The sequence below is a fragment of the Mesoplodon mirus genome (assembly GCF_964341445.2).
Source record: "Mesoplodon mirus genome assembly, chromosome: 20".
Taxonomy (NCBI): domain Eukaryota; kingdom Metazoa; phylum Chordata; class Mammalia; order Artiodactyla; family Ziphiidae; genus Mesoplodon; species Mesoplodon mirus.
The window spans coordinates 34,213,509-34,240,664 of record NC_138996.1 but is presented as its reverse complement, the minus strand read 5'-3'; positions in this window follow the sequence as shown (position 1 = coordinate 34,240,664).

Below are 27,156 nucleotides of genomic sequence, written 5' to 3'. Positions count from 1 at the left end.
CTGCATTGGCAGGCGGACTCTCAACCACTGCGCCACCAGGGAAGCCCTGTTGCCTTTGTTTTATTTTCTTCTTCAGAAAAAAATGTGAACATATTGGGTCTTTGTTTTCCTCCATGTAATGTTTTTTTTTTTTTTTGCATTTAGTTCATCTATTTGATTTTTCACTGCTTTATGTGTGACTTTTCTTAAGTCAATATCACTGAATTAATTTTAAACAGCATCAATTTTATATTCTATGTCAGGTATGGTTTTAAATTTGCAAGACATTTTTTCTCTTTAATTTCCGTCATCAGCTCTGCTAGCTTACTTTTTATATTATTCTGAGTTTTATCAACTGCCTTTTTTTTTGTTGTTTTTATTTTGAAATAATCTCCTGCTTGCAGAAATGATGCTACACTAATACAAAGAACTTTATTTCTGAATAATTTGGGAGGAAGTGGTGAGAGGATGCCCAGCAACCATAATACTTTAGTGTACATTTCCTACAAACCAGGCTGCTCTCCTGCATAACCCCAAACAACCATCACGATAAGGAACTTAACATTAGTATCATACTACAATTTAACCTACAGATTCCATTCAAGTTTCACCAGTCGTTGCAATAATGTCCTCTCCAGTATAACAGTTTAGTCCAGGTTCAAATGTTGAATTTAGTTGTCCTATTTCTTTAGTCTACTTCTGGATGGAAGTCTTCTATCTTTTCTTGGCTTTCATGGCCTTGGCAATTTTGTTGATTACAGGTCATTTATCCTATAGAATGTCCCTCAGCTTGCGATCGTCTGATGATTAGATTCAGGTAGTACAATTTCGGTGGGAAGATCACAGACGTGATAGTGTTCTCATGCATCTCATCACAGGATAGTTGATTGCAATTGGTCCCCTTGCAGGTGAAGTTAACTTTGATCATTTGATTAAGGAGGCATCTGTGAGCTTTCTTCCCTGTAAAGTTAAGTTTATTGTGGGAAGGTAATTTGAGAGTATGAAATATTGCATTTCTCTTGTAACTTTCATCCACAAGTTTTAGCACCATTTGACATTTCCTGGCTGAATTGTTACAAGGATGGTCACTTCCACTTTCCTGGGTTGTAATCTACAGATGAAGTAAGAAAAACGTTCTCTTCTCTCCATTTACTTTTTCCTTTGCTTATATCAGCATAGACTCATGGACTCTTATTTTATTCAGTAGTATCATTATATTCTTGCTCAGATTGTCAGAGTTGGCCAGTGGGAGTCCCTTTGTGCTGGTTTCAGTATCATTTTGGTGTGTTCTCATTATTTTGAGCACTTTTTTTTTCTCTCCTGGAACAATTTTTTAACCAGTTTTTTAATTTGAAGTGTAGTTAATTTACAATGTGTTAGTTTCATGTGTACAGCAAAGTGATTCAGTTATACATATATATATATATTATTTTTCAGATTCTTTTCTATTATGGTTTATTATAAGATATTGAATATAGTTCCCTGTACTACACAGTAGGTCCTTGTTGTTTATCTGTTTTATATATAGTAATGTGTGTATGTTAATCCCAAACTCCTAATTTATCCGTCCCCCACCCCATGCTATAACCTTTGGTAACCATAAGTTTGTTTTCTACATCTAAGACTCTATTTCTGTTTTGTAAATAAGTTCATTTGTATCATTTTTTTAGATTCCACATATCAGTAATATCATATGATATTTGTCTTTCTCTGTCTGAGTGGCTTCAGGTCCATCCATGTTACTGCAAATGGTAGTATTTCATTCTTTTTTTATGGCTGAGTAACATTCCACCGTATATATACTTTCTGGGTCAACAAGGCATCTCAGGCTCATCTTGTCTCTCCCTTGCCCCCTCCCTGGCATCTGCCATTTCTCTGTAGAGTCTGATTTCTTTCCTTTTCTTTTTTGTAGGAAATTCTATTGGACAGTAAACATGTAATCTTTTGTAATTGAAATATACAGAGTACTTCATTTAGAAGTAAAAAGGATTAGTATTCAAACTGGGACGATAATAATAAAGAGAAACATTCAGCAGGTCGAGAACAAAACTCAAAACAGCACAAATCAATTTTGCTAATATTTACATGTCAGTCGGTGTCTAATGATGTCTAGCATTTCCTTACTTTCTGTGTCAAATTTTAAAAAGTATCAATATGAGCTTTTAAACGCGACACGTTTTGCATGGGAATTGATCAGCAATACCAGCTTTGGTATTGATCAGCTTTGGTGAAGCAAAAGTGAAAGTTGTCTAGCTAAGATAACGAAAGACTAGAGCTTTGTTTTATATGCTGCCTGGCCCTTAGTAACTTCAGTGCAGGAAGATGTCTTCTACTTTTATTAAACAAACTTTTAAAGAACTTCCTCCAGATTCTATACCAGCGTTCATAAAGAAAGCCCTAGTAAAGAGACCAATTTCTGCCTTTCTCAGATCTGCTGAGTCAGAGTATTCTTCATTATAGCTGTCATATTCTGGCAGCTCCCCCTACTTGGCCATGGGACAAATGATATTTAAAGCTAGTTTGTTCAACTCCAATCTACTTGTTTTGGCAAGTCAAGAATGGGGGTGCTGGCGTTGACCATTTGTACTTTACATCTGCATAGATAAGTGTGTTCCAAGGAGAATGGCCTTGAAACAAGGACATCTGCATAAATTTTGTGGACTTGATGTGTAAAAAGTAGGTATCGGGTACTTCTTCTGAAAACAGAGAGTGAATAAGAGGGAGTAATATTAGCCTTCACATTTATTTGCCAACAGAGGATAAAATCCGCTCAGAGAGCCAAATCTAATTATCAGGGATATAGAATAAAGAAAGATCTCAATAAAGTTAAACCCTGAAGTACTGAAACCCTTCCTGGAGGCCACAGCCAACAGGATTAGGATCTATACACACCACTGGGGTTTAAGATGGTGCCCAAAGGTTAGGAGCTGGTCTGTCAGCATTTCTTCCACTTCTGAGGCCAGTCCCATCCCTGACATCCGTGGATGCTGTGAATCCGCCTTCCCGTAGTCTTGCAACACTCCTTTCCTATAATCGCATTGGATTATAATTTGTTCATTAAACATCTGTCTTCCCAGAGAGATTAAAAATTCCTCAGAGGCGAAGATAGAATCTGATGAATGTTTCCTTCCCTGTTGTAAAGCACAGAACTTGGCATAGAGCAGGTTCAGCAAAATGCAACTGGAAAGACTTTTCTTTTTTTTTTTTTCTTTTGCAGTACGCGGGCCTCTCACTGTTGTGGCCTCTCCCGTTGCGGAGCACAGGCTCCGGACGTGCAGGCTCAGCGGCCACGGCTCACGGGCCCAGCCGCTCTGCGGCATGTAGGATCTTCCCGGACCGGGGCACGAACCTGCGTCTCTTGCAACGGCAGGCGGACTCTCAACCACTGCGCCACCAGGGAAGCCCCAAGACTTTTCTTTCTCAATGTTCCTGTAAGTACAATTTTGCTTCTCTGAATAGGCATTTATTTTACTCTGTTGACGAGGCGAGCAAGGAAATGTGTTTCTCTCACTCCCTGAATTACAATCTTCTTGAGGATTAGACTAACCCCGCCTAGTTGGGTACCTGCTCAACGCTGTTTTCAAGGAGTTAAATTAATAGCTTTAGTGTTCCAAAGATTTTAGAAATCATATTTATTTTAGTTTGGGTTCTTTCATGTATTAATTTCTTCAGATAGAAACAGTAGTTAAGTCTTGTTGGAAGGGCTAAAGAACTGATGCTTGATGGTGGAACTGCCTAGAAAAACCAGAAGTTAGACTTTAAGGGCAGCATATAGACGCAGGCATCTTATCCCTGATGGGCAAGGACCCACCTGTGCTACGTGCTGACTCAGAGAATGAGCTTCATGTGGGAGGAGCCCCAGGGATGGGGGCGGGGTGGCAGGGGGGAGAGAAGAGGCGGTCCTCAGCTTCTGATGAACATGCCCCGAGGTCCCTGCGCCGGTACAGCCCCTCCCGAAGGAGACCTGGGTCACGTCGGCAAAGCAAGTGTTGTGGTGCTTCTCCCGTCACCCAGATCCTCGCAGCTGCTCTTTGTGATTTTCTTTCGCTTCCGGGCTGCTCTTCAAATTCCCTTGAGCGGACTTGGGAGAGTTGGGAAAACTTGGTTTGCCCCGGACATGCTGAATCCCAGACCTACCTCTACCTGTCAAATCATGGTGTCACTGATAGGTTATTCTAGATATAAAAATGAAAATTGCAAAAAATTAAGAAAAAAAATTTTTAGTGTGTTCCCAGGTCGCTGTTGGAAATTTGCGTTGGTGCTGTCCTGGGTAATTATAGTAGTTATTACCACTGAGTGTGTTTTCCAAGGGCAAGTGCCTTCTCTGTCTGTCTGTCTCTCTCTCTCTCTACACACATATGTGTAATACATGAAATGTGCCTATATAAGTTTACAGATAGACCTTTCTGCTAGTGTACAGCTATACAGTTTTATATCCGCATATATCTATATGTCGTCACTTAATAATTACAGGTGCCCTGTGAGGTTGACACCACAATCCCTGCTTCACAGCTGAGAAAATGGAAGCCCAGAGCCTAAGAATATTCAACCAGTGAGCGGTCCAGTCAGGGCCCCAATCTGAGTATTTCTGATTCCCAAGCCACTGCTTTTCCACGCTGTCACGCCCCTCTGGGGACACCACTGATAAATTCAGGTGTAGAAGTGAGCGAGGGTGCCTGGGAACCCCGCGGGCCCAGGGTGCAGCGGGACGCCCGTGCACCTGTTCCCAACCCGGGGAAGCCACGTGGGACTTAGGGGGTCAGCCTTTCAGAAGGTGGTTGAGGGGCATCAGGGGTGCCAACTGCTTGACGTTCCTGGCTGGCTTTGCTCAGACCGCTCCAGAAGGCTTTGCCTGAAGGGCTTTGACAGTGGTGCAGCCGCGCAGCTGCCGCTGGGGGGCTCAGGCAGGCCTTGGTTTGGAACTGCTCTCTTTAGAGTCCGTGCTGGGAGGATGGTCTGAGGCTGTCAGGAAGAAGGAGCTCTTAGAGGGGGCGACAGACGCTGCAGGTCCCCAGAGAGCTGGGGCTGCTGCCGGGCGTGGCTACCAGGGGACGGTGCACGGGGGGAGGATGTTGCCATTTTGCAGTGACACCCGCTGAGTCATCCACTGGGCAAATAACAGCATCCCGGGGAAAGGTGGAGATGGTCGGCTTTAATAAGTAGAAGTCTCTGGAAGAGGAGACAATTTCATCACGTTGGAGATTCTCAAAACTTCGATGGGGTCTTCCATGGACCCCAGAGATCCCCACTCTAACCAGACTCTTGACAGGGATGTGTAAAGGGCAAAAGGAAGGTTCCATACACGTGTGAGCCCATGTCTCCTCACTGGTGCAGTTCATGACATGCTGCGAAACCCAAACTCTCAAATTAAAATACTTTGGGATTTGCAAATTTGGCCCTATTACTGAGCATTTAAAATTCACTCTACCAGGCCCCTAATATATGTCATCTCATTAATTTTCGCCCCAGGCTAAGACATGGCATTGTCCCCATTTTACAGAAGAGGAAGCTGAAGCTCAGGATGATCTTCCCGTCTGAGGGGGTGGAGCAGGAATTTGAACATGGCCTGTGAGTCACGGGCCCATGGATCACACTTCAAGTAGCGACCCTCTGATTTTTACAGAAGGGGAAACCGAGGCCCAGAGAGGGCGTGGTTGGTTCCTCCAGGTGCCCAGGGCTTGGCTGGTGAATCTAGCACGCCGGCCACATTTGACCTTGGCCAGAGCAGGTCCAGGCCGGGGCGGGCGCTCAGGGTTTGGTTCAGGCTCAGCTTTGCTCTACCCTCTGTGAGGACTGAATGGTTATCTGTGCAGCTGGACCAACCACCTGCCCATCTCGTACTTTCCTTTCCATCAGGGATGCACACGACATTCACTTTCAGAATTATGTTGATATTTAATGAGAAATTATTTAACAAAGTGCCCAAAGAGATGCTTCTAATTAAAAGAATAGTAAAATGGAGCAACGTCCAGAATTGAAAGTTTGCTAAAGCCAACTGGAAGGCCAGCGTGCGATTCCAGTTAAGAGGGAAGCCGTCAGGATGTAAATGATATGAATGTCTACAGTTTTACCTATACACTAAACCATGGTAGTGGGGCAGGGGACAGGTAGGCCTTTACCGGTGGAATCCTTCCAGACGCCTGTTCTATTGCAGGTCTGTGTACACAGTAGTGCTGGCTGTGGGCTGAGGAACAGCTGATGCAGCCCATTGACTGGAATCACCTGGTAGGGATGCTGGCCTCATCCCCATTGGTTAAGGCCTTAGCACACGTTAAAGGTTAAAGAAATTCTCTTTATCCGAAGGCATCAGGGCGTAGGGTAGTTTGAACTCCAGTTCCTCAGTTCCCCTTAGTGGAAAGGAATAATAAAGACGTCAGCCTTGGAGCAAGGCAGTCACTGGAATGTCACCGGCAGGGTCCAGACCCGAGAGATGGTTTCTAATAAGATGACGTGTCAGGATCCGGGCTTCTGCCGGACTGCAGCTCCGAGATAACCTCCCTGGACTTCTCACGGGAAAGGAGCTTCAAGCTCCCTCACTAAGTTATGTGAATGCTGCTGCTCTGGCGGCCTTGAACCTGTCACTCTGTGCTTAACGGTCCACCTGGACTACGGCAATGGGAGAAAAATAATTTAACATAGTCATTAAATAAAAAGGAGATCTTAAAAGCTTTTTTATTATTACACTCCATGCAAAAGATCCGCTTAAACCTCTAGTGAATGCTGATAGCCCATGAGAGAGGGTAGCCGTCTTTCCCGTTTTCCCCAATTCTCTGCACCTTGCATGCTGTTTATTCCCTAATACTTTTCTGAAACACAGGTTGAGATGCACTGTAGGGTGAATTTAGTTAAGTAACTCTTAAAATAGACCCACTAGCTTTCATTTTCAGGAAAAGCATTACTTGTTGAAGTAACACACCTACTTCTAATTCTGTAGCTTGTTATTTTAGCCAACTGCCAAAAAAAAAAAAAAAAGGAAAGAGAAGAGACAAAAAGAGAAGCTATGGGGCTTCCCTGGTGGTGCAGTGGTTGAGAGTCTGCCTGCCGATGCAGGGGACACGGGTTCATGCCCCGGTCCGGGAAGATCCCACATGCCGCGGAGCGCCTGGGCCCGTGTGCCATGGCCGCTGAGCCTGCGCGTCCGGAGCCTGTGCTCCACAACGGGAGAGGCCACAACAGGGAGAGGCCCGCATACCGCAAAAAAAAAAAAAAAAAAAAAAAAAAAAAAAGAGAAGCTATGTTTAGGAAAGTTGCAGAGTGAGGGAGCAGCATGGGGCTTACGAGGTGACAGGTGGGCAAGAGGCACCTGGAAGGACACATTTCATGTGCCAAGAACCCTGGACAGAAGAGGAACAAATCCTTTACAGAGTCCACATTGGTTTTCAAACTAATGAGGCGTTCCTGAGGATGGGGTCCGGGAATTTGCATTTAAATAAACACCTCGGATGAACTGTCCAACAAAAGTTTTCAAACCACTGCCTAATACTTGCGATTTAAACCTGTCTTCTCGAAGTGGTAGAATGTGAGGCTGGGGGAAGCCTTAGAGATGATTTTGTAGCCACGGCCCAGGGAGGCTGGATGCTCAGAGCTCTGGAATGGATGCTCTCAGGCCAGTTGCTCACGTGCCTGCTTTATTTTCCCGCCCTCCACAGCCTGTCTGGTCTCAGTACTACAGAATTCACAGAGGTAGAGGAGAGAGCGTGGATACACCGAGAACGTTCTGTTGATGTGTGTGTCGTTTACGATGATTCTACCAGCTCTGAATGCTCAACTAATTTAAGTTCCTCTTAGCTAGCAGTTTCAGACTCAGGTTTGAGTTTTCCAAATAGGACACGATTCAGTCACTGAAGTGGAACATACACTTTAACATTATGATGGTCAGTGGATGTATTTTTTTCCTGTAGAAGTGAGCTTTCCCGTTGAGATCTTCTAGAAGCTCATTTTGACATACCTTATGGTACATGAATTTAGGTTAACAACTGATGGTAATGAACCACCTGTATCACATGCTGATCAGTGCTTTCCATTTCATTCAGTTCACAACAAAAATGGGTCCAGTACTATTATTAATCCCTCTTTCTCAGATGAGAAAATAAATGTAGATAAGTTCCTTGCTCAGGTTGACACAAGTGCGTAGCAAGGCCTTGGCGTTCACGGTTTTAACCCCCGTCCACCAAAGCAAACCTGCCTTCATTTTCTCCCTCATCCAGCGACATCACAGAGGACAGGCTGGGCATCACGCAGCAAGGCATGTGTCGTGCATTTTAAGAGGAATCCCATGCGTGCTGACAGATGGAGGAGCTGAAACCCTAATCAGTAGTTAAGTCCATTTTGCCTGAAACGTGCCTTCACTCATCAAGGTCTTTCTAATCGTTGCTGCAAAAGGCTCACCTGTCTTCCAAGCAGCACGGAGCCTAAACAATAAGATGTTCACCCGAGCTGTGTTCCAGAAACTTGGAGCCAGCTGTGTCTAGTTCAGGTGAGCCGGTTGAGACTGGATAGGACCACCGACCTTCCAACTGCGCATGCACGTCCACTCGGCGACCTTTTGACATCAGAGGGCCGAAAATTCCACCCTCAGACCACGCTACGGGCCTGCATTTCTGCAGGTGCAGAGGCCTGCAGCTTAGTTACGCCTGCTCAGCACAACGATTGCTGCACCCTTTTCCAATCAGCTTTCCCCACACTCCCCATACGACCTCAGACCACCCTGCTGCTTTATTCTTTAGCTCATAAATAGCCCGAGCCCCTCGTCTTCGGGGAGGCAGATTTGAGACGTGTTCTCCCATCTCTTCTCTCTGCTGCAGACCTCTGTGTCTCAGCGTTTTGGCTTGCAGTGCCCTGGGCAAGACGAACCTGGTTCAGTAACAAAGCTACGAGCATGCTCCGGCCACCTTTAGGAGAGAGCTGTGTTAAATGCAGTCACCCTTGTCTGCTGTCTTTGGGGACCACAGCTTGAGAGTGGTCATAACTCGGATCCTTAAAGAAGAGCCCCCCCCCCACCCGCAAACAAACCAAAGAGCAAGTTTGGGAAGTTACAAGTGAGAGGAACAGGGGGAGGATTGTTTCCAGAAGAAGCCCCCTGGAATACTTGAAGGGCAACATAGAGAATGCCTGAGGGCAGATGCGTTGAGAATAGCTGGCCTGAGTCTTAGGATGCATCGCAGGGTCTCTCTTTTTAATCTGTGTCATGTCAGAAAGTAGTCACACCCTTGGAAGAACACCTGGCACTTGTAACAGCCAGAGCAAAATGGATGTGGGGAGAAAGCCGTGCTTCTCCAATGGAGATTTCCAGAGCATCCTTGGGAGGCTGGTTCGCTAGGGGGAGAGAACGGAAGCTGCCCTGGAGTTAGAGCAGGTGCCTCCTTTCAAAGGGCATCGTCCGTCTCCAGCCTGGCAGAGGTGGCAGCCGCTTTCATACACAGTGATACCAGCTCTTTATTGTTATTTTTAATTTTCAAAGTGATTTATAGCCTCATTCTTCTGAGAATTGAAAGTCGAACTCCATGAAAGCAAAGAGGTTTGAATACAATAAAACTCATCATTTCCTGCACAAACCTTTTCAACTGTGTTCTTTCCTCAGAGAATCAATCATGCCACGTCCCCCTTTGCCCACGTCAGAAACCGGGGGCCCTCCGCTCTCCTCCACCCAGTGTCCCCGAATAGTCACTGGTCTTCCTCCTCTTGGTGGTTCCACCCCCTTGAGAGCCTCTAAGCCTAGCCCCCATTCTCTTCCCACCTGCCCTCATCTGGTTTCTCATCCTTGTTATTTCCCTGGAAACTTTCCGCACAGATTGTTCCACTTCGTCAAGGTGACGGCCACCTGCCTGAGGCTTAGGAGTAACTGGAGAGATGAATTAATTCAAATTTGAATTTTAGATGTGGATGGTGGGAGTGCCCCGCTAACCTCTTAATAACTAGCATGCTAGCCCGATTGAGCCCTGGCTCCCAGTTTGGGGTTCCTGGTTTAGGGGGTCATTAACAGTATAAGGAGACTGGGAAAGGCTGCTTGTGGAGGGTGGAATCCTGAAGTGTGTGTGGGAGACATTGGAGAGAGAATAGAGCACGGCCATGCCCACAGGTCTCTGATGAATTTTCTGTTACCCACGGCGGACACCCTGATCCAAAGGAGGAAAAGACGGGAGAGGAGAAGGAAGGAGAGAAGAAGACATGCCAGAGACTTACACGCCATCAGATCACAGGGGATGCTCTCGGTCCAAATGGACCTTTGCTGAGCTTCAGCCCACCTCCAGAGAACACCAGTGGAATATTAAAACGACAGTGGAGCAACTTGCTGTGCTTTATGGGAATCTTAACTCCAAAGGAATGCCGTCCTGAAGAAACCCAGTGTCCAGCTGATAGGGACATTGCCTGGGTGACTCCTGGTGGCCTCTTGTGTATCACACACCTTATTGTGTTAAGCAACTCTGTTTGGGACCATCCAGTCTTGCGTGAAAGCCTCTCTTGATTGAAAGCCAAATGGTTTCATTGAACAAGCTGTTATTCTAACGAAGACTTACTGGTTCTGTGTGTCCTGAATCTTTCAAAGGAACAATGATGTAACACGGGCTTTTCTGAAAAACTGCAACTACTCGACTATTTTCGCAAAAGCGCTGTTGCTCACAGAGATGTTCCCCACAGCGGTCCCTCCTGCCATTTGCATTTAAGAGCAATTTTCTCCCCTGATGACCAGCTTGAAAAGGTCGCATTGAATCACCCTTCCAAACACGTTAAGGAAACTTTTCTCCCTCCGCCTTTGATGGAAACTCATGGCTGCAGGATTGAGATTTACGGTTAGGGAATGAAGCCTGAGGGTTTTCTGAAGCGCTTGCCAACCTGCCAAAAGCAAACGGTTTTCAGTGAGAAGTGCATTGTTGCTTTTGTTTGAGTGCCATTCATAGGCGAGAAGCAAATTACCCCAGGATGAATACCTTTGGTTCCTGATTCCCAATGTGTAGAAAAGCTGTTAAAATACAAAGCAAGAAACGCCTGTAAATGCTCCACGGGGAAATTCTGTAGCCCAGGAAAACAGATGAAAACGTTGTTGTTGTTTCAGTAGGGCTGCGTTTGTAGGCCGAGATGCTCCAGAACTGGGCAGGCGAGGAGAATACCTGCAATTAGATGAATTCACCAGGAGGCTGGAATTGCCCTGGGATGCCTGGTGTCCGCCCCGTGGCATCATGATGGCGCTCTTCCCTATTTGAATCTGCTCTATTCAGGAAGTGACTATTGGGTCCTCAGCTGAACTCCTGGATGCCTTGAGTAGGGTTGCCAAGTTCATGGGCTGGCCTTGTAACACCACTGAAGGCTATTATCATGGAAAAATCAGAGATTTTCTTTGGTCGGGCAAGTCAAGATAGAAATGGTTCAGCCCATTTCAGTTTTCTTTAGACTTCGAAGGCCTTTGTTACCCTTAGTGAGAACCGTTCTGGGTGTGGGTGGATGTGAGAAATGAAGCGGTGATGGATGAAGCGACTGTGGCCTTGTTGTGTTACGTATGTGCTTCCAAAATGGGTTCGTGTGAGTTAAAATGTGGGCCCATTTCGGCAGCTTCTCCAAAATGATCACACAAAACCCTTGGGGAACAGAGACAAAGCGTGCTGCTGGGCGTCTGATCCGTACCTGGTGATGGGCTTGTGGACTGGAACCAGATGTCTCCTTCAGGGCTTCTTTTATATATCCACTCCTTTTTTTTTTTTAGATTCTTTTCCCATATAGGCCACTACAGAGTATTCAGTGGAGTTCCCTGTGCTATACAGTAGGTCCTTATTAGTTATCTATTTTATATATGGTAGCATATATATGTCAATCCCAAACTCCCAATTTATCCCTTCCCCCCTTAGCCCCTGGTAAGCATAAGTTTGTTTCCTACATCCGTGACTCTACTTCTGTTTTGTAAATATGTTCATTTGTATGCTTTTTATAGATTCCACATGTAACCCATATCATAGGATGTTTGTCTTTCTGTGTCTGACTTACTTCACTCAGTATGACAATCTCTAGGTCCATCCATGTTGCTGCATATGGCGTTATTTTTTCTTTTTTATGGCTGAGTAATATTCCACTGTATATATATATACCACATCTTCTTTATCCATTCCCCTGTTGATGGAGATGACCTGGCTATTGTAAATAGTACTACAATGAACATTGGGGTGTATGTGTCTTTTTGAATTACGGTTTTCTCCAGGTATATGCCCAGGAGTGGGATTGATGGGTCATATTAGGAGTTCTGTTTTTAGTTTTTTAAGGAACCTCCATACTGTTCTCCATAGTGGCTGTACCAATTTACATTCCCACCACTCAGTGCTTTTTTATGAGCGTTTCTATGTTTTCCTTTACTGTCTGTGGCCCAGGCTCTCCAGGGCCAGTGAAGGCTGAGAGATTCAGGCTCCTGTGTCATGGAAGGTGGACTTAAAAGTGGGGCTTTTCAAGAGGCTTGTAGAATTTAGAAGAAAGGTGTGAAAGTTAGGAGAGGAAGAGAGAGGACCAGAGAGAGACAGAGATGGCAGTTGAGGTCTGGGGATGGGTAAGAGGCACCTTTTGGGGACAAAGGTGACGTACTGCTCTCCCCTCCCTCCTTTCTGCTCCTTCTTTATGTCCCTTTCACTCTTCTCAGAAGCATTTTCTTTTATGTGGCTCAGTGCTTGGCCATGGATCAAAGGGAATCCAAAACATTTCAAAAACATTTCATGCCTGGACTCTATATGGGTTAATATTCTGGGCCATACACACTGGAGATAAATATCTGACTTCGTGAAGGAGGAAAGCACAGTACAAGCTTTAAACTAACTCTCCAACAAGGCTTGAGGCATGGTGGGTCTGCCTGCCATGCTTGTTACGTGGGCACCTTTGGGATCAGTATCTTTTCTCTCTCTTGTATTAAACACCCCTAATGAGCCTCAAAGTTCCATTTATTGACTTATCTAGGAACATGCCCCTCTGTCTGGGGAGGAAAACTCAACTAACAAAAATCCCCAGAGAAGATGAACTATAAATCTAAATGCCTATCTAAATGAATCTATAAATCTAAATAAATCTAAATATCTCTCCATCTGTTTGTATCATCTTTAATTTCTTTCATCATTGCTTTCAAATGGTGTGTTAGTTTCTGCTGTATAACAAAGTGAATCAGCTATACATATACATATGTCCCCATATCCCTTCCATCATACATCTCCCTCCCACCCTCCCTATCCCACACCTCTAGGTGGTCACAAAGCACCGAGCTGATCTCCCTGTGCTGTGCGGCTGCTTCCCACTAGCTATCTATTTTACATTTGGTAGTGTATATATGTCCATGCCACTCTCTCACTTTGTCCCAGCTTACCCTTCCCCATCTGTGTGTCCTCAGGTCCATTCTCTACGTCTGTGTCTTTATTCCTGTCCTGCCCCTAGGTTCTTCAGAACCATTTTTTTTTTTTAGATTCCATATATATGTGTTAGCATACGGTATTTGTTTTTCTCTTTCTGACTTACTTCACTCTGTATGACAGTCTCTAGGTCCATCCACCTCACTACAAATAACTCAATTTTGTTTCTTTCTATAGCTGAGTATTCCATCGTATATATGTGCCACATCTTCTTTATCCATTCGTCTGTCGATGGACTTACTTCACTCTGTATGACAGTCTCTAGGTCCATCCACCTCACTACGAATAACTCAATTTTGTTTCTTTCTATAGCTGAGTATTCCATCGTATATATGTGCCACATCTTCTTTATCCATTCGTCTGTCGATGGACACTTAGGTTGCTTCCATGTCCTAGCTATTGTAAATAGCAATGAACATTGTGGTTCATGACTCTTTTTGAATTATGGTTTTCTCAGGGTATATACCCAGTAGTGGGATTGCTGGGTCATATGGAAGTTCTATTTTCAGTTTTTTAAGGAACCTCCCTACTGTTCTCCATAGTGTCTGTATCAACTTACCTTCCCACCAGCAGTGCAAGAGGGTTCCCTTTTCTCCACACCCTCTCCAGCATTTATTGTTTGTAGATTTTTTGATGTTGGCCATTCTGATGGGTGTGAGGAGATACCTCAGTGTAGTTTTGATTTGCATTTCTCTAATGATTAATGATCTTGAGCATCCTTTCATGTGTTTGTTGGCAATCTGTATATCTTCTTTGGAGAAATGTCTCTTTAGGTCTTCCGCCCAATTTTGGATTGGGTTGTTTGTTTTTTTGATATTGAGCTGAATGAGCTGCTTGTGTATTTTGGAGATTAATCCTTTGTCAGTTGCTTCATTTGCAAACATTTTCCTGCATTCTAAGAGTTGTCTTGTCATCTTGTTTATGGTTTCCTTTGCTGTGCAAAAGCTTTTAAGTTTCATTAGGTCCCATTTGTTTATTTTTGTTTTTATTTCCATTTCTCTAGGAGGTGGGTCAAAAAGGATCTTGCTGTGATTTATGTCAAAGATTGTTCTGCCTATGTTTGCCTCTAAGAGTTTTATAGTGTCTGGCCTTACATTTAGGTCTTTAATCCATTTTGAGTTTATTTTTGTGTATGGTGTTAGGGAGTGTTCTAACTTCATTCTTTTGCATGTAGCTGTTCAGTCGTCCCAGCACCACTTTTGAAGAGGCTGTCTTTTCTCCATGGTATATTCTTGCCTCCTTTATCAAAGATAAGGTGACCATATGTGCGTGGGTTTATCTCTGGGCTTTCTATCCTGTTCCATTGATCTGTATTTCTGTTTTTGTGCCAGTACCATACTGTCTTGATTACTGTAGCTTTGTAGTATAGTCTGAAGTCAGGGAGCCTGATTCCTCCAGCTCCATGTTTCTTTCTCAAGATTGCTTTGACTATTCGGGATCTTTTGTGTTTCCATACAAATTGTGAAATTTTTTGTTCTAGTTCTGTGAAAAATGCCATTAGTAGTTTGATAGGGATTGCATTGAATCTGTAGATTGCTTTGGGTAGTACAGTCATTTTCACAATGTTGATTCTTCCAATCCAGGAGCATGGTATATCTCTCCATCTATTTGTATCATCTTTAATTCCTTCATCAGTGTCTTATAATTTTCTGCATACAGGTGTTTTGTCTCCTTAGGTAAGTTTATTCCTAGGTATTTTATTCTTTTTGTTGCAATGGTAAATGGGAGTGTTTCTCTTTCAGATTTTTCATCATGTGTATAGGAATGGAAGAGATTTCTGTGCATTAATTTTGTGTCCTGCTACTTTACCAAATTCATTGATTAGTTCTAGTAGTTTTCTTGTAGCATCTTTAGGATTCTCTATGTATAGTATCATATCATCTGCAAACAGTGACAGTTTTACTTCTTCTTTTCCAATTTGTATTCCTTTTTTTTTTTTTTTTTTTTTTTTTGCTGTACGCGGGCCTCTCACTGCTGTGGCCTCTCCCGTTGCGGAGCACAGGCTCCGGACACACAGGCTCCGCGGCCATGGCTCGCGGGCCCAGCCGCTCCGCGGCATGTGGGATCTTCCGGGATCGGGGCACGAACCCGTGTCCCCTGCATCGGCAGGCGGACTCTCAACCACTGCGCCACCAGGGAAGCCCCTGTATTCCTTTTATTTCTTTTTCTTCTCTGATTCCCAGGGCTAGGACTTCCAAAACTGTGTTGAATAAGAATGGTAAGAGTGGACATGCTTGTCTTGTTCCTGATCTTAGAGGAAATGCTTTCAGTTTTTCACCATTGAGAATGATGTTTGCTGTGGGTTTGTTGTATACAGCCTTTATTATGTTGAAGTAAGTTCCCTCTATGCCTACTTTCTGGAGGGTTTTTATCATAAATGGGTGTTGAGTTTTGTCAAAAGCTTTCTCTGCATCTATTGAGATGATCATATGGTTTTTCTCCTTCAATTTGTTAATATGGTTTATCACATTGATTGATTTGTGTATATTGAAGAATCCTTGCATTCCTGGGATAAAACCCCACTTGGTGTATGATCCTTTTAATGTGCTGTTGGATTCCATTTGCTGTATTTTTTTAAGGATTTTTGCGTCTATGTTCCTCAGTGATATTGGCCTGTAGTTTTCATTTTTTGTGACACCTTGCTCTGGTTTTGGTATCAGGGTGATGGTGGCCTCATAGAATGAGTTTGGGAGTGTTCCTCCCTCTGCTACATTTTGGAAGAGTTTGAGAAGGATAAGTGTTACCTCTCTCTAAATGTTTGATAGAATTCATCTGTGAAGCCATCTGGTCCTGGGCTTCTGTTTGTTGGAAGATTTTTAATCACAGTTTTAATTTCAGTGCTTGTGATTGGTCTGTTTATATTTTCTATTTCTTCCTGGTTCAGTCTTGGAAGGTTGTGCTTTTCTAAGAATTTGTCCATTTCTTCCAGGTTGTCCATTTTATTGGCATAGAGTTGCTTGTAGTAATCTCTCATGATCCTTTGTATTTCTGCAGTGTCAGTTGTTACTTCTTCTTTTTCATTTATGATTCTATTGATTTGAGTCTTCTCCCTGTTTTTCTTGATGAGTCTGGCTAATGGTTTATCAATTTTGTTTATCTTCTCAAAGAACCAACTTTTAGTTTTATTGATCTTTGCTATCATTTCCTTCATTTCTTTTTCATTTATTTCTGATCTGATCTTTATGATTTCTTTCCTTCTGCTAACTTTCAGTTTTGTTTGTTCTTCTTTCTCTAATTGCTTTAGCTGTAAGGTTAGGTTGTTTATTTGAGATGTTTCTTGTTTCTTGAAGTAGGATTGTATTGCTATAAACTTCCCTCTTAGAACTGCTTTTGCTGCATCCCATAGGCTTTGGGTCATCGTGTTTTCATTGTCATTTGTTTCTAGGTATTTTTTGATTTCCTCTTTGATTTCTTCAGTGAACTCTTGGTTACTTAGTAGTGTATTGTTTAGCCCTCATGTGTTTTTTTTTTTTACAGATTTTTTCCAGTAATTGATATCTAGTCTCATAGCATTGTCATCAGAAAAGATACTTGATACGATTTCAGTCTTCTTAAATTCACCAAGGCTTGATTTGTGACCCAAGATATGATCTATCCTGGAGAATGTTCCATGAGCACTTGAGAAGAAAATGTATTCTGTTGTTTTTGGATGGAATGTCCTATAAATATAAATTAAGTCCATCTTGTTTAATGTATCATTTGAAACTTGTGTTTCCTTACTTATTTTCATTTTGGATGATCTGTCCATTGGTGAAAATGGGGTGTTAAAGTCCCCTACTATGATTGTGTTACTGTTGATTTCCCCTTTTATGGTTGTTAGCATTTGCCTTATGTATTGAGGTGCTCCTATGTTTGGTGCATAAATATTTACAATTGTTATATCTTCTTCTTGGATTGGTCCCTGATCATTTTGCAGTTTCCTTCTTTGTCCCATGTAATAGTCTTTATTTTAAAGTCTATTTTGCCTGATATGAGAATTTCCAATCCAGCTCTCTTTTGATTTCCATTTGCATGGAATATCATTTTCCATCCCCTCACTTTCAGTCTGTAGGTGTCCCTAGGTCTGAAGTGGGTCTCTTGTAGACAACATATATATGGGTCTTGTTTTTGAATCCATTCAGCCAGTCTGTGTCTTTTGGTTGGAGCATTTAATCCATTTACATTTAAGGTAGTTACTGATATGTATGTTTCTATCACCATTTTCTTAATTGTTTTGGGTTTGTTATTGTAGGTCTTTTCCTTCTCTTGTGTTTCCTGCCTAGAGAAGTTCGTTTAGCATTTGTTGTAATGCTGGTTTGGTGGTGCTGAATTCTCTTAGCTTTTGCTTGTCCATCAAGTTTTTAATTTCTCCGTTGAATCTGAATGAGATCCTTGCTGGGTAGAGTAATCTTGGTTGTAGTTTTTTCCCTTTCTTCACTTTAAATATGTCCTGCCACTCCCTTCTGGCTTGCAGGGTTTCTGCTGGAAGATCAGCTGTTAACCTTATGGGGATTCCCTTGTATGTTATTTGTTGTTTTTCCCTTGATGCTTTTAATATTTTTTTCTTTGTATTTAACTTTTGATAGTTTGATTAATATGTATCTTGACGTGTTTCTCCTTGGATTTATCCTGTGTGGGACTCTTTGCACTTCCTTGACTTGACTATTTCCTTTCCCATATTAGGGAAGTTTTCAACTATAATCTCTTCAAAAATTTTCTAAGTCCCTTTTTCTCTTCTTCTTCTTGGACCCCTATAATTCAAATGTTGGTTCGTTTAATGTTGTCCCAGATGTCTCTGAGACTGTCCTAAATTCTTTTCTTTTTTTTCTTTTTTTCTTTATTCTGCTCTGCAGTAGTTATTTCCACTCCTTTATCCAGGTCACTTATACGTTCTTCTCCCTCAGTTATTCTGCTATTGATTCCTTCTAGAGAATTTTTAATTTCATTAATTGTGTTGTTAATCATTGTTTGCTCTTTAGTTCTTCTAGTTCTTTGTTATATGTTTCTTGTATTTTCTCCTTTCTATTTCCAAGATTTTGGATCATATTTACTATCATTATTCTGAATTCTTTTTCAGGTAGACTGCTATTTCCTCTTCATTTGTTTGGTCTGATGGGTTTTTACCTTGCTCCTTAATCTGCTGTGTATTTCTGTGTCTTCTCATTTTGCTTAACTTACTGTGTTTGGGGTCTCCTTTTTGCAGGCTGCAGGTTTGTAGTTCCCGTTGTTTTTGGTGTCTGCTCCTAGTCGGCAAGGTTAGTTTAGTGGGTTGTGTAGGCTTCATGGTGAAGGGGACTGGTGCCCATGTTCTGGTGGATGAGGGTGGATCTTCTCTTTCTGGTGGGGAGGACCATGTCCGGTGGTGTATTCTGGGGTGTTTGTGAACTTATTATGATTTTAGGCAGCCTCTCTGCTAATGGGTTGGATCGTGTTCCTGTCTTGCTAGTTGTTTGGCATAGGGTGTCCAGCACTGAGCTTGCTGGTCATTGAGTAGAGCTGGGTCTTAGCATTGAGACGGAGATCTCTGGGCAAGCTGATATTACACAGGGCTAGGAGGTCTCTGGTGGACCAATGTCCTGAACGTGGCTCTCCCACCTCAGAGGCTCAGTCCTGACAGCTGGCCAGAGCAGCAGGACCCTGCGAGCCACATGGCTTCTCTAGGAGACAGTGCTTTGAAGGTTGAAGGAACAGTTGACGATTGCACTTCACAGTACCAGCTGCATGTTAAGTAGGATCTGTGAGCAGCAGAGAATCTTCTACTAGACGTGGCCCAGGGGTTAGAAACTGCAGGAGTTTCCTGTATAAAATTTGAAACTTGCCAAATACACGGAGGGCATGTAGAGATGGAAGAAGGAGGCAGCCGCTCCAGATTGGTAGGAGGCGGGTTAACAACAAGCAAGGGAATCTACGAGGCTTGCCTTGGGTGCCACAAGCCACGTGGATCTTGGCATTCACCCACCAGAATCTCAACAGTTTATAGAGGCCTTTAGGGCGTTCAGTTGTGTATCCCATCCAGATGGCCTCAGCAACACCTTCTTTATTTTCTTTTTAAAAGTTCTTTTTATTGTGAAATGTAAAACATGAATAGAGAAGTACATAATGTACATATTATATACAATTGTATATACTGTAAATTATTATAAAGTGAACAGCTATGTAATCACCACTCAAGTCAAGAAATAGAATATTGTCAACACCTAAAATTTGCCTAAGTATTCTTTCCTTATCTAAATAACTGATTCCCTTCCCAAGAGATAATTACTATTTTAATTTTTATGTTAAGTACTTCCTTCTTTTCATTACAATTTTACTTTCAATTCAATTTCATATCCCCCCAAAATTTAGTTGAATTTCATCTCTTTTTAAAATCATTGTATAAATGGAATATACAGTTTGGATTCTATAATTCTGGTTTCCTTCTTTCAACATTATGCTCTGGGTACTAGGTCATGTTGTTACAGGAATTTGTCCTTGTTCAGACTTGTTAAATCACACATTGCTGACCCACGCCTCCAGAATTTCTGATTTAGTAAACTGTGGGGTGGGTCCTAAGAATTTATTTGTATATATAATATATATAATATATATTTCTTAATGAAAAGGTGACTTTATTTTCTTTCTTTCTTCCTCTCCTTCTTTCTCCTCTTCCTCTCTTTCCTTCCTTCCTTCCTTCCTTTCTTTCTTTCTTCCTTTCTTTCTTTCCCTTTGACTCCACCCATTTCTCCCATCCCACACCCCACCACCTTGGCAACTACCAATCTGTAATCTGTTCTTTGTATTTATGAGCTTTGGGATGTGTTTTGTTTGTTTGTTTTTTGCTTTATTTTTTAGATTCCACATATGCGAGGGATCATATGGTACTTGTCTTTCTCTTTCTGACCTATTTCACTTAGCATAATGCCCTCAAGTTCCATTCATGTTGTCACAAATGGCAAGAATTCATTCCTTTTTATAGTTGAATAATATCCCATGATATACATATATACATATGCCACAATTTCTTTATCCATTCATCTGCTGATGAACACTTAGTTTGTTTCCATATCTTGGCTATTGTAAATAGTGCTGCAGTGAACATAGGGAGGCATATATCTTTCTAAGTTAGTGTTTTCATTTTCTTTGAACAAATACCCAGAAGTAAGATGGCTGGATTATATGGTAGTTCTATTTTTAATTTTTTGAGGGATCTTCATACTGCTTTTCACAGTGGCGGCACTAACTTACATTCCCACCATCAGTGCACAAAGATTCCCCTTTCTCCACATCCTCACCAACATGTATTATTTCTTGTCTTTTCGGTGATAGCCATTCTAACAGGTGTGAGGTGATATCTCGCTGTGGTTTTGATTTGCATTTCCTTTATGATTAATGATGTAGAGCATCTTTTCATGTACTTGTTGAACATTTATATGTCTTTTTTGGAAAAATGTCTTTTCAGATCTTCTGCTTATTTTTTAATTGGTTTGTTTGGTTTTTGCCATTGAGTTGTATGAGTTCTTTATATATTTTGGATATTAGCCTGTTATCAGATATATGATTTGAAAATATTTTCTCCCATTCAGTAGGTCACCTTTTCATTTTGTTGATGGTTTCCTTTGCTGTGCAGAAGCTTTTTAGTATGATGTAGTACCCCTTATTTATTTTTGCTTTTGTGGCTTTTGCTTTTGGTGTCAGATACAAAAAAATCATTGCCAAGACCTTTGTCAAGGAGTTAACTGCCTTTTCTCTTCTTGGATTTTTATGGTTTCAGGTCTTATATTCAAGTCTTTAATCCATTTTTAGTTAGTTTTTATGCATGGTGTAAGGCAGTGGTTCAGTTTCATTCTTTTGCATGTGGCTGTTCAGATTTTCCAGCACCATTTATTGACGAGGTTGTCCTTTCCCCACTGTATATTCTTGACTCCTTTGTCATAAATTAATTGACTATATATGAATGGGTTTATTTGTGGGCTTTCTGTTCTGTTCCATTGATGTATGTGTCTGCTTTTATGCAAATACCATACTGTTTAAATTACTATAGCTCTGTAATATAGTTTGAAATCAGGGAGCATGAAGTCTCCAGCTTTGTTCTTCTTTCTCAAGATTGCATTGAATATTCAGGGTCTTTTGTGGTTTCATATAAATTTTAGGATTGTTTCCTCAATTTCCATGAAAAATGCCATTGGAATTTTGATAGTGGTGGCATCAAATCTGTAGGTTGCTTTGGGTAGTGCAGACATTTTAACAATATTGATTATTCCAATGCATGAGCATGGAATATCTTTTTATTTATTTGTGGCTTCTTCAGTTTCTTTCATTAATATCTTGTAGTTGTCAATATACCATTTTTCTTAACCTCCTTGGTTAAACATATTTCTGGGAATTTTATTCTTTTTGATGCAATTGTAAATGGGATTGTTTTCTTTATTCCTCTTTCTGATAGTTTGTTATTAGTGTATAGAAATGCAACAAATTTTTGTGTGTTGAGTTTATATCCTGCAACTTCACTGAATTTATATATTAGCTCTAACAGTTTTTTGATGGAGTGTTTAGAGTTTCCTATACAATCATCCGTTGGTATCCTCGGTGGATTGGTATCCCCCCATGGATACCAAAATCTGCAGATGCTCAAGTTCCTTGTAAAACTGTGTAATATTTGCATATAACCAATACACATCTCTAACTCGGGTCTCAGTGCAATCCCAGAGAAAAACTTCCAAGGCATACGAGATCAGAGGTCACTGTAAAAAAAAAAAGAAAGAAAGAAAAGGAGAAAAAAGAAAAAGAAACAAGTCACTGTGAGTGAGAGCTGACAACAGACAGCAGAATCAGGACTTTAGATAATGCAATTATTAAAACAATATAAACGATTATGTTTCATATGTTTAAAGCAACAGAAGAGGGGATTGATGATTAAATGAAGGTGAGAGGGATCACTGATGTGGATAAATTGCCTCTGATAATCCAGATGGCACACTGCCATTGATTCATTACTTAATTTAATAGTATTGATTGAGATTCTACTGTATGCCAGATGATGATTTAGGGGCAAGATGAGAGGTGGGATTGGGAGATCATTTTGGTGCCATGGAGCACTCACACTGGATGACTTTGATTTCCTTTAAAAAGATCACTAGATCAACTATCATGAGAAATGCTGGAGGGGGAGGTATTGGAAGCATGTGGAGGAACTGAAAGTGAGGAGGCGTCTAAGGTGAAGAGGTCTAAGAGTCTAAGAGTCCGACGTCCTCTTGGAAGCTTAGCTGACTTGGAGACTGAGTTGAAGGCTGCCAGTGCCAACCAGCAGCAGTGAGGTGTTTTACGTGGTGTCTGCTAAGGTGGTACTGTGTTTCCTTCCACAGTTTGCGTCCCCAGAGAACTGCAGGTTCGCACGGGCCAAGAGATCTCACAGGTTAAGGGCTCCATCTCAAAAGATTGCCTCCACCCCACTTCAGATGTCAATCACAAGTTCAGATGATCACCTGTGCTTCTCACCTACTGGCTATAGACTGGAAGTTCCTGTGACCACCCTCCAACCCCCGCTCCTCGGGTTCCATTAATGTGCTAGAGTGTTCACAGAACTCAGGAAAAGAGTTGACTTACTAGATCACCAATTTATAACAAAGGATCTAACTCAGTAACAGCCAGATGGAAGAGATGCATAGGGCAGGTATGTGGGAAGAGTTCTCTCCACCATCCCAGTAACTGCACCGTGCACCAGCCCGGAAGCTCTCCAAACCCCAGAGTTCAGGGATTTTTATGGAAGCTTCACTATGTGGGCATGATTAATTGAATCACTGGACATTAATGATCAATGCACCCTCCAGCCCAGATCCCCTTCCAGGAGGCGGGAGTCGGGTGAAAGTTCTGGTCTTCTAATCGCCTGCTTCACTCCCCTGGCAACCAGCCCTGAGTGAGTCCTGTAATTATCTTGGGGCTTTCCAAAAATCACCTCATTAACATAAACTCAGGTGTGAGTGCAAGGGGCTTGTCAGGAACAACAAAAGACTCCTTTCACCTTTATGGTTCTTATCAGCTAAGAAATTCCAAGGGTTTTAGGAGTTCCTGTGCTGGGAACAGAAATGAAGACGAAATATATATTTCTTATTATAAATCACAATATCACAGTATGTATTTATATGTTGCAATTATTGTGCCCGTGGTTCAATAAACAATAGGAGCGGGGAAAATCTGCTTTCGCCAGACTCACACTGTATCCTGAAAAACGTTCTGTTCATGGCACCTCAGCCTGCATTATTGTGTACCTTTCTCAGCTGACTGTGGTTTGACTCGTTTTTTAAGAAAGCAGTTTTTCGTATTTCAGCTATCTTGCAAATATGGTAATATGCATCTTACATTCCTAGCAGAGTTACTTATTTTTCAAGTGCTGTCCTCTGACTCTTTACTGAAAACCTAGAATATGAGTCCAGAAGACATGTTTGAGCAGAAAATTTAACATTTTAATTTACGTGATTTAGGCAATATTCTGACTTAGGCAACGAGAGAGATTATGTGAACAGTCATCTGTTCTTCAGAGACTGAAAAGCCTTTCTTTCCTGCCAAAACATTGATATTAGAATTTTGTTGAATGTCAGAAATAATTAGGACATTAGCTCATGAACTTTTCTTAACTATATATATTAATATTCTAGGCATTTAGTATCTAGTCAATGGAATTGTCTTTTATAATTAAAAAAGTCAAAGCTGTTAAAAATTCTACAGCATTCAAAGTTTCCACAAGTGAAAGTCAAATGTATTGTTACCTACTAATCTTAGTTGTATTCATCACTAATTCTTTAATAGTAACAAGATATTTAAATTAGTTTAGTAGAGAAGCTTAGAAAATAAATTTAGGTCGAAACCAGGGTGGCAATAGCTCTTGAATTAATGTTTGATAGCTAATTCTGCCGAAGGATGTGCTTGAACCTATGAGCTGTTGAAAGCAAGTTTTTTTTTAAAAGGTTGATCTACTAATGTTGCATTTTAGACGGAGAATTCTATTTATCATTTGCACGAGTCATCATTTTTGGTTACAGGCAAAGCGCTTAGCTCTGGCATTTTTAAGGAAAAAAGGGCAGTTTTTTAATAACAATATGGGGTAGGTCACATGAGTACCAGAAAGGTTGAAGAATCAGGCTGAGGAATACACGCCCTAAATGAAGTCATAGATTGCTCTGAAGGAGGTATCACTGCTGCTCCCACTAAGCTCCAGACCATTTTTAGCTCTTTCTAACCACCCACAGCGCTAGCACAGAGGCTCCTTATCACTAGCGCGGCTGGTTCCTGCTGCAGCCATACTGTCCCTCCGGGGAGGCCCCTGTTCTCCGCTGCCTGTGTCTGCACGCCTTTGCCCCTGATCCGGAGTCTGGACTGGATGTGAATGGCATAGCCTAAGTCAGCGCCTGCGTCCTAGTGGCAAGGGATGCAGGAAAATCCAGCTCAGGCACTGCGGAGATATTTTGGGTTCGGTTACAGACCACTGCAATAAATCAAATAACATGATAAAGTGAGTCACACACATTTTTTGGCTTTGCAGTGCATATAAAAGTTATATTTGCACTACACTGTTGCCTATTAAGTGTTCAATAGCCTCTTGTCTAAAAAAACCCCATGCACATACCTTAATTTAAAAATACTTTATTGCTAAAAAATGCCCCCCAAATTAAAATAGTAACATCACAGCTCACCGTAACAAATATAGTAATAATGAAAGAGCTTGAAACAGTACACGAATTAGCAAATTGTGACCTAGAGATACAACGTGAGCCAATGCAGTTGGAGGAATGGTGTTGATAGACGTGCCACGAACTTTCAATCTGTGAAAAATGCAGTTATCTGTGAAGCCCACTAAAGCAAAGTGCAATAAAATGAGGGCTGCCCGTATGTGTCATTTCCTGCATCTAAAGAGAGAGGTTTCTTCCTCTCACCAGGATTCATTAGGAAGGTAATTTTCCAAACCTAGCAGAAGGGCTGAAAATCTGGGTGGCCAAAATAGGATGAAAAATGGAACATTCCAAGATGACTTCTCTATCAGCAGCTGAGTAAATCTGTAAATAATATAATAAGGTGGAGAGGCCTCCTTAAAAATGAAGAATGAAGCCACTGAAAGAGTAAACTCTACCCCTGTCTGGTCACTGACAATCGTAGGAAAAGCAGGTCTCTTATCTCTTGCTTTGGTGATCGCCCACAGAGGCACCCCACTCCCTGCCAAGAGATTTTTCACACTGACCTTAGCTGGTGGACTGTGCCTGTTCTAACCTCATATGTACCTCAGACCCAAAGGTTTCTTATTATTTGATTTATCCTGACTTGTTTTGGGACTACAGTGATCATAGTGATCTTGGGCCCTTCCCAACTATCTCATCTTAAAATTCATGCTACCTCTCCTTTCTGCAAAGAGCTATGGCTGTACTGTTTACCTTTAATTATATTCCACCCCTAGTTTCTTCTTCCAGAGGCAAGATTTCCTGTTTTATAAACCTGATGTTTTCTTTGGTCATTTTGCTTTGAAGGATAAGAAAGGGACGTAAGGAGATGTCTTCTATAGTCTTATTTTGTGGGCAATTTAAAGTGAAAGCAGATTTATTAAATTTGAAGAGGAAGTAGAAGGAGAGGAAAATGTCATGATTTTACTGTGAAAACAAGACCATTGTTAATATCTTAGAATATTACTTTTCAGTCTTTATCTAAATGCAAACATTTTTATGGTAACTCCCAACTGTGCATGGAAGTTTCTTCTCCTTAGGTCTGACATAAGTAGGAATTTTCCATTTATTCTCACAACCTTCATGAATGCTATTTTAATGGCTATTGTTAAAGAAAAAAATTGTTCATGATGCTTGCTAAAATGGGAAGGCAGACTTTATTTGAGTTTATTTTGATTAGTATAGGGATGACCGCAATGGGGCTTTGCAGCAGGGGAGAGAGATTGGGCTTAACTCTGAATACAGTCAGGAAAAGTGGGAATTTATAGCCGAGGAACAGAGTATTGGGGGTTGATGGAGGGACAGTTACCAACAGGTTAGGGTTATCCTGCTAAACTGACTTACAGAAATCCTTCTGGAGGTAAGCCAGGGTGACCAGACGTCCCCTGGGGATGGAGGGGAATGAGGAGGTGATCAACTCTTGAGGGTGGAAGATTCTGCCTCAACTGACTTAACAGGACTCTTGCTAAAAGCAGGCTCTCGAGCACATGTTCAAGGATGAGTCCAAGTCAATGAAGAGCTCGGAGGAGCTTCATGAAAGTTTGCTCGAGGAGACAGTCTTTGCCACAGTTCTCTCATGGGAATCTAAGCAAGTTTATTTAACCATTTCTTTACTGTTGAGTATTCATTTTTTCTGGTATTCCACAATTAAGAAGAATGTTACTAGGTACGTATTTGTGCGTAACGTGTTTTCACATTTCGAGTTATTTTTCAGAAGTAGAGTGACTGGGTCAAAGGCTGTGGGGATTTCACGGGATGATTACTATCTCTTCCAAAACGATGCCACCAGCAGTGTTCCCACTGACGCTGACAAACACTGGTTCTGTCATTTCCCCAAGATGGTAGCTTCAAGAGTTGTGTTCTATTGTCTTGCATATCTGTTGTTCTTTTACTCCTGGTGCACTTTTATTTCTCAGTGTTTGTTAGAGTGGAAGGGGCTGGTGGGCAAAATCTGTGTCTTGTTTTTCTTTTTACCTCCAGAGCCTGGCTCAGTGCCTAGAAGCTGAGGGACGAATATGGGATGAATGAATGACAGATGTTAATTGCCTCCTGTGAATATTCCCCGTGCATCTGTTGGGGGCTTAGTGCTTTTAACAAATACTAATCTAATTGTAAAGAGTGAGATTTTAAACACGTTGGTTGCA